Genomic DNA, 12,385 nt, shown 5'->3' with positions numbered 1-12,385 from the left:
GTGTTGTCAAAAACATCACAGACTATTCTGATAATGCTGTATGTTGTTTTAAATGTGGGAACACTTCTAAATGGGTAACAAATAGGACACAATAGTGATTTTTGGACAGAGCTTGGGTTGTTTTATATATATATATATATATATATATATAAAAAAACCGTGTCAATGTGTGTTTTCACCTAATTTAATTGAGTTACAAGATATAAACCAAAGGATGGATACAACCAAACAATCGTTGTTGTTTGATGTAGCAAAGACCACATCCTTCAAACACATGTAACTCATTTGGAACATTTAAATAAACAGACACACACAGTAGTACAGAAGGGTACAGGGAAAAATACAGAAAACAGGCTGCACAGTTGAGTAAGAGCTGCTCAGACTGTGTTAAGGGGCAAGCTTGAATCCCGAGTGGGGAAGCTCTAAACCTGACCATAAATATTACAAATATATACAGTAGAACCTCAACATACAAGCGTCTCGACATACGAGTATTTCAAGATACGAGCAAGTTGTCGAGCAAATTTTCGCTTCGAGATACGATTAAAGACTCATGATACGAGCATGCATACAGAAGTCGACTTTTGGTGGCCGAGCACTTGGAGCAGCCCACGCTGGCTCACTTGTTCAATTCACTTGTTCGTCGACTTCCGTACGCATCACTCACAAGTCTTCAGTATTGGGTTTGCGTTATCTATGTGATTTTCTCTCTATTTTGTGCATTACTCTTCATAATTATGATGAGTCCTAAGAAAGTGAGTGGTAAGGATGGTAGTGAGAAGAACATGATGATCATGTAAATTAAGCATGAAATTGTCGATAAATATGAGCGTGGTGCCCGCTAAAGAAAGAATACAAATATAAATAATAAATAAATAAAAAATACATAAATTCGACACATTAATTCAAAGTTTATGTAAGTTACGAAGTGTACATGTAAGGGACGCTACAGAATCACGCAGCTACACCCCCCCCACCCCCTTCCTCCGCAACATGCCGCCATTAGCCACTACTGTATTGTCTGTTCTAGGTAAGAACTCATAATTAAAACCACATTTTATTTTATATCACAGGAATACTTATATACTATCACTTTTGTGTGTGTGCGTATATCTCTATAGCAATTATTATTTTATTTTTTTCATTTGTTATTAGCACGCATCCGGAACGGATTGATTTTTTGTTATTTCTTATGGGAAAAAAATGTTTGAGACATGAGCTGTACTGTATACTGAATCAAAATCTTTCTCCAGAACCTTAAACATCCTCTTATGGGGAACTTCAAAAAGTTCCAATAAGGACAAAGTCCTGACAACAATACTACTGTTCCAAAACACTGTCCCCACAGGTATAGTTACACAAGACACACACACACACACACAATATGTGGTATTATCCATCCAAATTGTAGTAAAAAAGTAGTAAAATTATTTCATTTTAAAGAGAGTGTGAGAATACTTTTTTTACGTATTCTCGTAATTTTTTTAGTTTTTTTTAGTTTAGTTTTTATGTTGTTTTCCTCTACTGTGTGACCTAAGGTAAAAACAGAAAGGGAATTAGTATAAAAGAGTAGAGATTGTAGTAAAGTAAATACTGTATAAATAGAGTGAAGAAGGTATACGGAGGGAAAAAAGGAGATGCTGAGAATGTGAGAAGGAAAGAAGAGTTTTTCTTGCATCAGCATTTTGTCAAGAGAGAGAGAGAGGGGGAGAGAGAGAGATTGAGAATATCAAGAAACAAAAGACAAAGAAACAGGAAGGTTCAATTGTCCCATGTCAGCATCCAGCCAGAATCACACCCGCCTAGAGGACGTCAATGGATGGATGCCAGCAAGGTCAACAGCCTTAACCTTCAAGTTAACACAGGACCTTTCTGCACACAACACACAGCACACAGATGGAAGGCCGTGAGGAAATGCACACACAGGCACAATCAACATTAAGCATGTTAGGTTCATGAGCTGCCAAGCTAGAGACAGATGGGTATATATGGTACCTGTGGAAAGATAGACATAGTGATAATAGATACAGAGGAGTAGAGACACAGACACAGCGTCTCAGGAGTGTAGTAAAACTTGAAAGTACTTCTGCCATAGTTATGAGTGCAGCAGTCTCTAGGTGACCTACATGTGTTTTTGTTACCAGACACACTACAACCACAGAAGATACAGAAAAAGGTAGAACACAATTTGATCAATAATTTAACACTATTTCAACATTTTTTGTTTTATGTTTAAAAATAACATTTTAAAAGGTTCCTTTCGCCAGGTGGTTTCAACCATCCTGCATACACAGATACAGATACAGTATATCTTAATTGTTGCCAACAGCAAAACCACAAAATGTTACAGCAACAGTTGCAAAAAGGACTGAAAAGTTCACATGACATTCAGGGAACCCACCAGGTTGGGGAGAAGACAAGAATCCACAAAGGATGGGTCTTTGTGAGTAAGGATTGTTATATTTCAGTGGTTTTCACATTTGGTTGGGTCTGCAGCAAGAAGCTGCTAAGACACCAAAAGGCTTTCCCGAGCACACAGTCACATAGCCCCACACATTCAAAGAGAATTTCCCCAAATTATCTTCACACCAACTTTCTAAAACACTTCTACTCCATGAGAACAATGAGAGTTCTCCCAATCTACCTCCTCACAGGGAACCCCAGAGCCATCCATTCCTTTTGATCTACATGACCACCTGTGGTTGACTGGACTTCATGGCTCTGTCCACTTGACTTGTGATAACCTTCCACTCAGCAACAAAAGGTTCTTCCAACACTGCAGAATCATGGAGCAGCAGCGCCACATAGTGGTGACTGCAGGCATAACATGATACAAGAACAATAATATGATTGGCCACAAGAGGCCTAGCCTCTCTCTTCCATTGGCCTACAAGATTTAAACACACACCCGGGAAGTTGAAAACCACTCCCCCCACACAGGTATATAAGCGTAAAAAACTAATAATACTTTAGAAGTTATTCTTGAGAAATTAGAAATTATTCTTGAGAGGATATTAACAACTGTTGTACGAGATTTCCTTGAGTACTACTCCAGTCGTTTATTTTGCTTTATTGTTTTGTTTGACGTTTTGCTATTAAAACGAATCGACCATCTACTGGCTGCTTCCACTCCTTGCCTGAAGACACCTAGCACAGCAAGAATCTTTCAGGATGGACTCTGAACTGTGGAGAAGACACTGAGAATTTTAGATTGTTTTCTACATAATACTGACAAAGATAACACAAGTTAAAACGTTTTAGACTGGTCACTTTATCTTTTAGGGTCCACATGGAACAATTTCGAGTGTCTTTCTGTGACATCCAAATCACCAGGTTGAGTTGTCTTTAGTTCTGCTCTGTTTTAGTTTTCATTTGTCTCACCCACTGTTTCTCCTGAGGTGCTCCACTCCCTACATTATTATGTGTCCAGACCTCCCACATCTACCTTTGTTTCGCCTCCCCTGTGTTCACCTAATCATCCTCACCTGTGTCTTGTTAACACCTCCTCTGGCTGTATAAATGCCCCTTACTTCCCCTGAGTTGCCAGTTCCTAAGCTTTACTTAGTTGAAACTAGCTATTTCTCCATCTTCACCTAAGTGAATTCCACATGTGCTACAGGTAGCTGTTGTTTTGACTTAAGTCCCTAGCCTTGCCCTTTCTTTGTACTTTTGTGTTTCTATTTCCTACCAAGGTTTTGTGGGCCACGGAACCAGGCAGTTGTTTCTATAGCTCACGATTGAACTGAGAAACGTTTTTAGCTCTGATAGTTTTCCATCTTCTTAAAGACACCGTGTTACCTCAGAACTGTGTGCAGCCTTTGAGTCCTTCATTAGTGCCTTGTCACTTTTGAGACAGAGATGAGAAGGATCTTAGTTTGAATTCTTGTCTCATTCTGTGAGGTGTTGTTCTTCTTCTCCTTTTTTTTCTCTCCATAATTATTTGCCTTTTTTGTTGTGAACTAGTGCTTTCGCTGCTGCTCCTCCAATGTCACATGTGACTGGTTCAGGCTCACCATACCGTACAGTATGTGTGCCTTAGCAGACAAATAGTGAGGACAGTGCAACAGCTCCACAGATTCCCCTGAGGCCGAAGGATAGGATAGTACAACTCATGACTTTTCAAAAAAAAAACAAACAAAAAAAAAACATCTCTAATCCACAGAGGTTAGAATATGTGACCCCCTGGATGACCTGGATGTTTGACTGAGTGACAGTCAAGCCAAGTAAAAGGAAATAGGTAGCTTTTAATCCCATCAACGGAGGAAGTGTATGACCCATCTCCGAGATTTAGGGGCTAATTTTAAGGATGGAGGCGAGCAGTTGAATGCTGACACCCTTCTTGTTGCAGGGGGAGTTGTTATTCATGGAAAATGAAGAGGATTGATGACAAGTGGATTCTGGACAGAAAGCTTTGTTGAGCTGTTTAAACACAATACCCCAAAGAAGTGGGAAGTCAACATTTGTAAATTATTCCATCAAATTTAGCAGATCTTGTTCTGCAAAAAAAAAAAAGGTTAAAACAATATCCATCATGCAGTTTCTGCTAGAGGTTTCACTGATTCAAATGATTTGATGATCCTCTGATACAAACGGATGCAACAAAACAACATTTACATTCAATTCAAAGTGTATCTTTGGAGGTGTTTCTCTGGGTTTTAGCTCTCATGAGCTTGTTTTCCTCTCCACTAGTTAAAATAATGCTGCACTCACCAGCTGCCAACTTAAGCATAGTCATAGGGCTTTTCTGCTGCAGCGCAGATGTAGCACAGTCTGTCTGTTGCAGCTGAAATAAAAAGTTATTAGACTATTTTTTACAGGTCATAAAACCTAAACAGTAAAGTAAAAGAGAGCTGAGGGATTTGACACTGTCCCTTCTGAGTCAATGATTTGGTTTGGACTAAAGAAGATGCATGAGCAGAGCGTCTGTGTCACAGAATGTCCTGGGTTTTTTATGGGGGATCAGAATAGACAAGCTACACTACAGATATTAGCAATATATGATTTTTACAGGGAAAACCTCTGTTAACACTGAAGAAGGTGTTCTTAAATCTCATCTTATCTTATTTTGCCTACTTGATGTTTCAAAGTGCAAAGCAGGGGTCCCCAAACCCTGGTCCGAGAACCGGTGCGCGTCCGTCTGTCATTTTATTTAATTCCAAAAATATCCAGTCATATCTCTTTACTTTTTTCATTCAAAGATAATCTGACAATGTTTCAAAACAACAGGTGATTCAGACTCTGATACTAACAGAAAAAAGTCCAAGTGATGTTTTATTTAGAAAATGTAATGATCATTCAACCATGTTGCAGTGTTACAGGTCCGCAGTAACGGCTGATACCTGCCGTTGGTACAAAAAAGTTTGGTGACCTGGTTCAAGCAGTGAGATCAAGATCAAATGACTGTCTTGTTCTTTGTAAACTTGAAAATAATCAGCCCTTGTCAATATCTCGATTTACTGATATTGCGTGAGACCATGATTCACAGTCAACTATGCTCTACACATACATGGATTTTTGCAGAGGATGCAGGTGATGTAGTTAACCGTGATTGTACATGTGTAACCAAGGTTACCGTGCTTTCCCCCATCTCTTCCAACAGTACCAGAGCAAGTGTGCTGCGACCAGCCACGGTACACTTAGACTTACATTAGCCCGAGAACTATTGGGGGCAAACGTGCATGGTACAATGGCCCTAGTGTGAGTGCACCATTAGAAATGTTTAACCCAAAACTGATCGTCATGCTTGGGCATCCCGAAATATCTCAATCCATCAATTCATTCCTCCATCCCACAAGAAATCTGGCAAGAAATGACATTGAACAAGTAAAATATAAGTATTATATAGTATAATTATTGGCATCATTTGATATTTAAAGTAATAAAAGCAAAATTAAACTTCTCTACTGCAGCTTTACCTGAGATGTAACACCTACCTTTGACGTATGAATTCAACAATCTTTACTTTAAAAAAGTCAATCAACAATTACGTTGACTATTAAATGAACACCACAATTTAAATGACAAACTTATATCATATGCGTCCTGCAGTTTTGTAACAAAGCATGCACAGTGTTTGTTTACCCAATATTTAAAAATATTGTTTAAATTGTTGGAATTCATGTCTGAAGAAATCTCTTGAGACAACGTCGTTTTACTGAGAATCCTACAAATGAAGTGCTCAGCTGTTTGTTTAACAGCTTATGCTATCAATAAAAATCAGTTTAAGTTTAAGTAGTAGTTGAAGTTTCTGCTAGTTGTACTTGTGTGAACAATCAGTACTTGTGGAGGGATTTTGTGGGTTTCACTAAGTAAAAGGGTATTTCAGTGTTCAAGATTAAGATTGGATTTAGGATCAGAGTTACAGATTAGTAGGGGGGTTAGGTTAGGGTAAGGAGCTATAAACTGGGCAATATGTGACTGTGAAGTGTTCCCACATCACAAAAAACATTGTTTATTATTATCGCATGGTAGTGTGCAAGATGACTATGGAGGTAAGGAAGAGAGTGAAGACAAAGCAGAAGATCAAGTGGTGGAAATTAAGGAAAGAGACATGTTGTGAAGACTTCAGGAAGGAAGTAGGGGCAGTTCTGGGCCGTGTTGATGAATTCCTAGATGATTGGGAGACTACAGCTGCAGTGATTAGGGAGACAGATAGGAAGATGCTAGGTATGTCCTCTGGGCAGAGAAAGGAGGACGAAGAGACCTGGTGATGGAATGATGAGGTCCAGGAGAGTGTGCAGAGAAAGAGATTAGCGAAGAAGAGATGGGACAGTGACAGAACAGAAGAGAACAGACTGGAGTACAAAGAGAGGACAAGGGAGGTGAAGAGGGAAGTGGCCAAGGCCAAACAAAAGGCATATGAGGAGTTGTATGAGAGTTTGGACACAAAGGAAGGAGAAAATGAGTTGTATTGATTGGCGAGACAGAGAAATCAAGCTGGGAATGATGTGCAGCAGTTGAGGTTGATTAAGGACAGAGAGGGGAACGTAGATTGAAGAAAGTGTGCTGAGAAGATGGAAGGAATACTTTGAGGAGTTGAATGAAGAAAATGAAATGTACCGTAGGAATGAGGAGCTAGAAACTATTAGGAAGAAGGTAGATCAGGTTAGAAAGGATGAAGTTAGAAACTGAAGAGGATGAAGAGTGGAAAGTCAGTTGGTCCCGATGACATACCAGTGGCAGTATGGAAGTGTATAGGAGAAGTGGCGGTAGATTTCTTGACTAGGTTGTTTAACAGAATTTTAGAGACTGATAAGATGCCTGATGAGTGGAGGAAAAGTGTTCTGGTGCCAATTCATAAGAAGGATGATGCACAGAGTTGTAACAACTACAGAGGGATAAAGGTGATGAGTCATAAAATGAAGATTTGGAAAAGAGTAGTGGAAGATAGGTTGAGGCGGGAAGTGGAGATTTGTGAACAACAGTATGGTTTCATGCCTAGGAAGAGTACCACAGATGCAATATTTGCCTTGAGGATGCTGATGGAGAAGTACAGAGAAGGTCAGAAGGAGCTACATTGTGTATTTGTAGATTTAGAAAAGGCATATGACAAAGTGCCAAGGGAGGAATTGTGGTTTTGTATGAGGAAGTCAGGAGTGGCAGAGAAGGATGTTATGTTGGTGCAGGACATGTATGAGAATAGTACAACAGTAGTGAGGTGTGCTGTTGGAAGGACAGATGAGTTCAAGGTGGAGGTGGGACTACATCAAGGATCGGCCCTGAGCCCCTTCTTGTTTGCTTTGGACAGATTGACAGATGAGGTCAGACAGGAGTCCCCATGGACTATGATGTTTGCAGAGGCCATGGTTATAAGTAGTGAGAGTAGGCAGCAGCTAGAAGAGAACTTAGGGACGTGGAGGTTTGCATTGGACAGATTGACAGATGAGGTCAGACAGGAGTCCCCATGGACTATGTTGTTTGCAGATGACATTGTGATCTGTAGTGAGAGTAGGCAGCAGCTAGAAGAGAATCTAGAGAGGTGGAGGTTTGCACTAGAAAGAAGAGGAATGAAGGTTAGTCGCAGCAAGACAGAGTACATGTGTGTGAATGAAAGGGAGAACAGTGAAATAGTGAGGTTACAAGGAGCAGAGGTGGTGAAGGTGCAGGAGTTTAGGTACTTGGGATCAACTATTCAGAGCAGCGGAGACTGTGGAAGAGAGGTGATGAATAGAGAACAGGACAGGATGGAACAGCTGGAGAAAAGTGTCAGGAGTGATCTGTGATAGAAGAGTGTCAGCTAAGGTGAAGGGAAAGGTTTACAGGACGGTGGTGAGCCCAGCCATGATGTATGGTTTAGAGACGGTAGCAATAGGCAGAAGACAGGAGGTGGAGCTGGAGGTGGCAGAGTTAAAGATGCTAAGATTCTCTTTAGGAGTGACAAGAATGGACAGGATCAGGAATGAGGTCATTAGAGGGACAACACAGACAGGAAGGTTTGGAGAAAAAGCTAGAGAAGCCAGATTGAGATGGTTTGGACATGTGCAGAGGACATTGGTAGAAGAATGTTAGAGATGGAGCTACCAGGGATGGACCTACCAGGTAGGAGACAAAGGGGAAGGCCAAAGACGAGATATATGGATGCAGTGCAATGCAGACATGAAGATAGTTGGAGTCAGAGTAGAAGATACAGAGAACAGGGAGAGATGGAAATCAATGATTCGCTGTGGCAACCCCTGAAAAAAGGGACAAAGCCGAAAGAAAAAGAAGAAGAAGAAAAAACATTGTTTATGTTTCTGTTTTTTTGTGGCCCAAGTGTTTTCCTCCTGAGCCTCATCTTCAATTCTTCCAATCTTGTAGGTTGGACTCTGTGAAAAAATAATTGTGTACAATATGTAAACTGCACATGGGGGTCAGCCACCCTTATGGCTGCACTTTATATGTGGCATTTTGTCCAGTGTTTCTGCTTGTTAAAAATGAATGAATTGACAGTAAAGAAAAGACCCTACAACTTGGAAACAACCCCTTCTTTGAAAACTTAATGAAACAGGGTTGATAACAATTTTGGGGTTTCTTTAAGATGATGTCACCTATAAATAGCTTTAAAGTGAAAGTGAATTATTGTCATTGTGACATGTCACAACACCTCACACAATAAATGTGTCTTCTGCGTTCACTCCAAACAGCTGCATATATTGGTTGGATTGAATTGGAAATTAAGTGTTTGGACAATATTGGCAGATTGGATATTGGCAAAAAGTTCTATCTATCCTTCAATCTTACACCTACGAGATCTTTATCCTACACCATAGGCTTTGGAATGATTTATTGCAGCTTTCTTCTCATTTACTCCTCAGACGCAACACAAAATTGTCTGACCTTTATTTATTTTCCCTCCTGGTTAATTGAAACATCGTTGTTGGAGCCGTGGTCATGGCCCACTAACTGTAAGTCTTATTACTCTAATTTAGCCAAGCAAGGCTTCATGGACTTTACCCTATCACACAGGAAAAGTGAACCTGACTTCCCTGACTTGAATGTCTCCAGACAAGTGAAAGAAACTTCCTTTAAAGTGCTTTAAATGCTTAAGTTGTGGGAAGTGCAATTATTGTTGAGCTTTTTTGGCTCTGGTTTTGATTTGTACCAGTAAATGAAGAACGTGTGGTTTTTAGATGTTAAAGTATTTCATTTTAATGTCAATGGTAAAGTCCTGTTTAAGTTAGTGGTCAATATTAAATTAAGTTAAGACTTTTATCCCTGTCAATGAGTGCATGGTGGTCTTGGTGGTTTAGCCACAGCGCTTTGTACCAAGTCCGCTAACTGTCCCACTGAGGCCCCTGTAGTTCAAACCCCAAATACACCATTTAATCCCCTGCCTCCCTGCTCTGACCACAACTTCCAACTGCCTCACCATTTTTCATGCTAACACACACACACACACACACACACACACACACACACACAGATGCCTTAAAAACATGGACTATGTGAATGTTCAGCCTGTAACACTCTTTGTGCTTACACACATGCATCCATGCAAACAACCTAATAGAGGCAGCACATCTCTGCTCCCCCCTTGCAGTGTGGGAGAGACATTGGTGTGCTTGCATTATTGATTGCCCTGGATATGTTTTTTTTTTCTTCCTTCTTAAAAGCAATCTGGCAATTAGTTACAGCTTAATGTAGGATGTCAAAACAGTGTTATTGATCCAGCGAAGCAAGGAGGAAAGATTGATCAGTCAACTCATTACGTTGCTGGCGCTACCTCCTCATAAACACTGCAGATGAGACTCCATCAAAAGCCCATCCCTAGTTCATTGGCCATCTTCTGTCTTCTCTTGGTTGGTCCTTCACTCTCTCTGCTTCAGACTCCCTTGTGTTTTCTGTTACTGGCTCCTGATGCACAATTACAGTCTCTACCTCATCTGAATTCAGGATTTTGCCCTATTGTTATAATTTAGTTTATATATGTATTGTGGTTTCATGTTACAATAGGTCCTATGTTTTTTTTTTGGTTGGATGTCATTTCCCCTTCCCAGCTTTCATATATGGTCCGTCCGTTTTGGCCAGTATGCTGTGTTCACTCTCCTCTGTCCTTGGTCCCGGCTCCTTCTAATATAAGGAGAGGCTCAATTACTTGAATTGTGCTCACCTGCGGCCCGGGCTGCACCTGCGTTGCCACTCCCATGCTTTCCCTCCTGCAGCTGAGCACTAATCTCTGCACACACACCCCAATGTGTATTTAAGTTATTTACGTAATATGTATGTCTTATATTTCCATTATACAAATCTACTGTGTATACAATAGTGTTGGAAAGGGTAATACAGTCTAGGGAGGGTTGATAACAGTGTGGGGGAGGAACACAACTACTGGGATAGGAGAGGGATCACTGTAGTCAGTAATGCTACCATGTTAGCCACGTGTCTGAAATATTAAAAGTTCTACTTGTAAATGTGTCTCTATATTATACAGTATCTGGCCATTGTTAGAATCTAGAGAGGCGGTGTCACTTGGATTTGACAAATAGGGTTATTGTTGCATCATCCTGGATCTCACAAAGGGCAAATAAAGCTGATTTAGTTTGGTCTGAATCACTTGCAATTCATTAGTCAATCATTTGTAAACCAGGCAGTTGCAGAAACACTTGATTCAATTTGCAGAAACACATGGCTCCGCAGTCCTTCTATGTGGCGTGGATTTGTTCAGTGGACAAACACCCAGCTTGTTTAAAGGTGAAGTGGGACACACAATAATAAAGGCTGACATTCATCAAGCATTTTCTCAAAGCAACTTGCCTGAAGGGGAACCAAATAGATGGAATCAGGGTGGTCCGGTGCATTTGAATGAGGGCAGCAGAAGTTGGTTTTCTGAGCTTTTGATATAGGAACTGACACATGGCTGGGGAGGTTAGCTATAAATGATCTTGTTTGGGGTGGTGAAGGTTGGTTACAGTCAGGCTCTTTCTAATGCAGAGCTCGACCTCAGGGAGCAGATGTTGGTTTATACCAGGCATGTCAAACTCATTTTGGCTCAGGGGCTGCATACAGTCTAATTAGATGTCATATGGGCTGAATCAGGACAATCATAATATAATTACCTATAAATTGCAATAAATCCATGTTTTTTCTTTTGTTTTCATGCAAACAAGTACATGTTGTTAGGTAAATCTTCATATGTATTGAAATATAATTTATCTAATCATATCCTGAATGTGAAGTGTTTGCATTTAAAAAAAAAAAAATTTCAAAATTCATCAAGTGGGCAGGATTGAACCCCTTAGTGGGCCAGTTTTGGCCCGCGGACCATATGTTTGACACCCTTGGTATACGGACCTCTCCATAACTGTCCAGAATTGTCAACACTTTGTCTTTTTGCCTCCGTGTTTTTCTTGAGTCACTTTTCAAGAGTTGTGATTTGTTTTACAAGGAAATCATAATCTTTAGACCATCGCTAACTAACACTGCCAATTCTACCTTTTTTCATTAGTTCTGCTTTCCGTGGTCCAGCCCAGCTATGTTGTCAGGTGATGACTTCTAATTTTCCATGTTGACAATTCTGACAATAAAGTCAAAGTTGAATCAACTATAAGTAATTTGTGAGGTCAAAGGACTTACTACAGAAACGTCTAGCAATGGTCATGTAACGTTCCATATATTACTTCAAAGTTTCTGCTAAAGAAGGGAACAAAGCAAAGTTTATAGAAGGTATTATGACTATTGTTTAAAATGATTATTAAATATCAGAGCAAACCAATTAGAGGTAAAAAAGAGTTTTCAATTTTACAGTTTGTATAATATGTCCGGTTTAGTCTTGCATGCAGACAGATTAAAAAAATAAACAAAACACTTCTTGTTAATTTTAGATTTATACAAAAAGGGGTTTTGTATTACATTCAATGATTAAACGATTAGTCTGTCTCCTGTTTCCACTGTGACGTTAAAGCAGTGA

The sequence above is a fragment of the Cynoglossus semilaevis genome, chromosome Z, assembly GCF_000523025.1.
Source record: "Cynoglossus semilaevis isolate Cse_v1.0 chromosome Z, Cse_v1.0, whole genome shotgun sequence".
Taxonomy (NCBI): Eukaryota; Metazoa; Chordata; class Actinopteri; order Pleuronectiformes; family Cynoglossidae; genus Cynoglossus; species Cynoglossus semilaevis.
Note: the sequence above shows the minus strand (reverse complement) of the source record.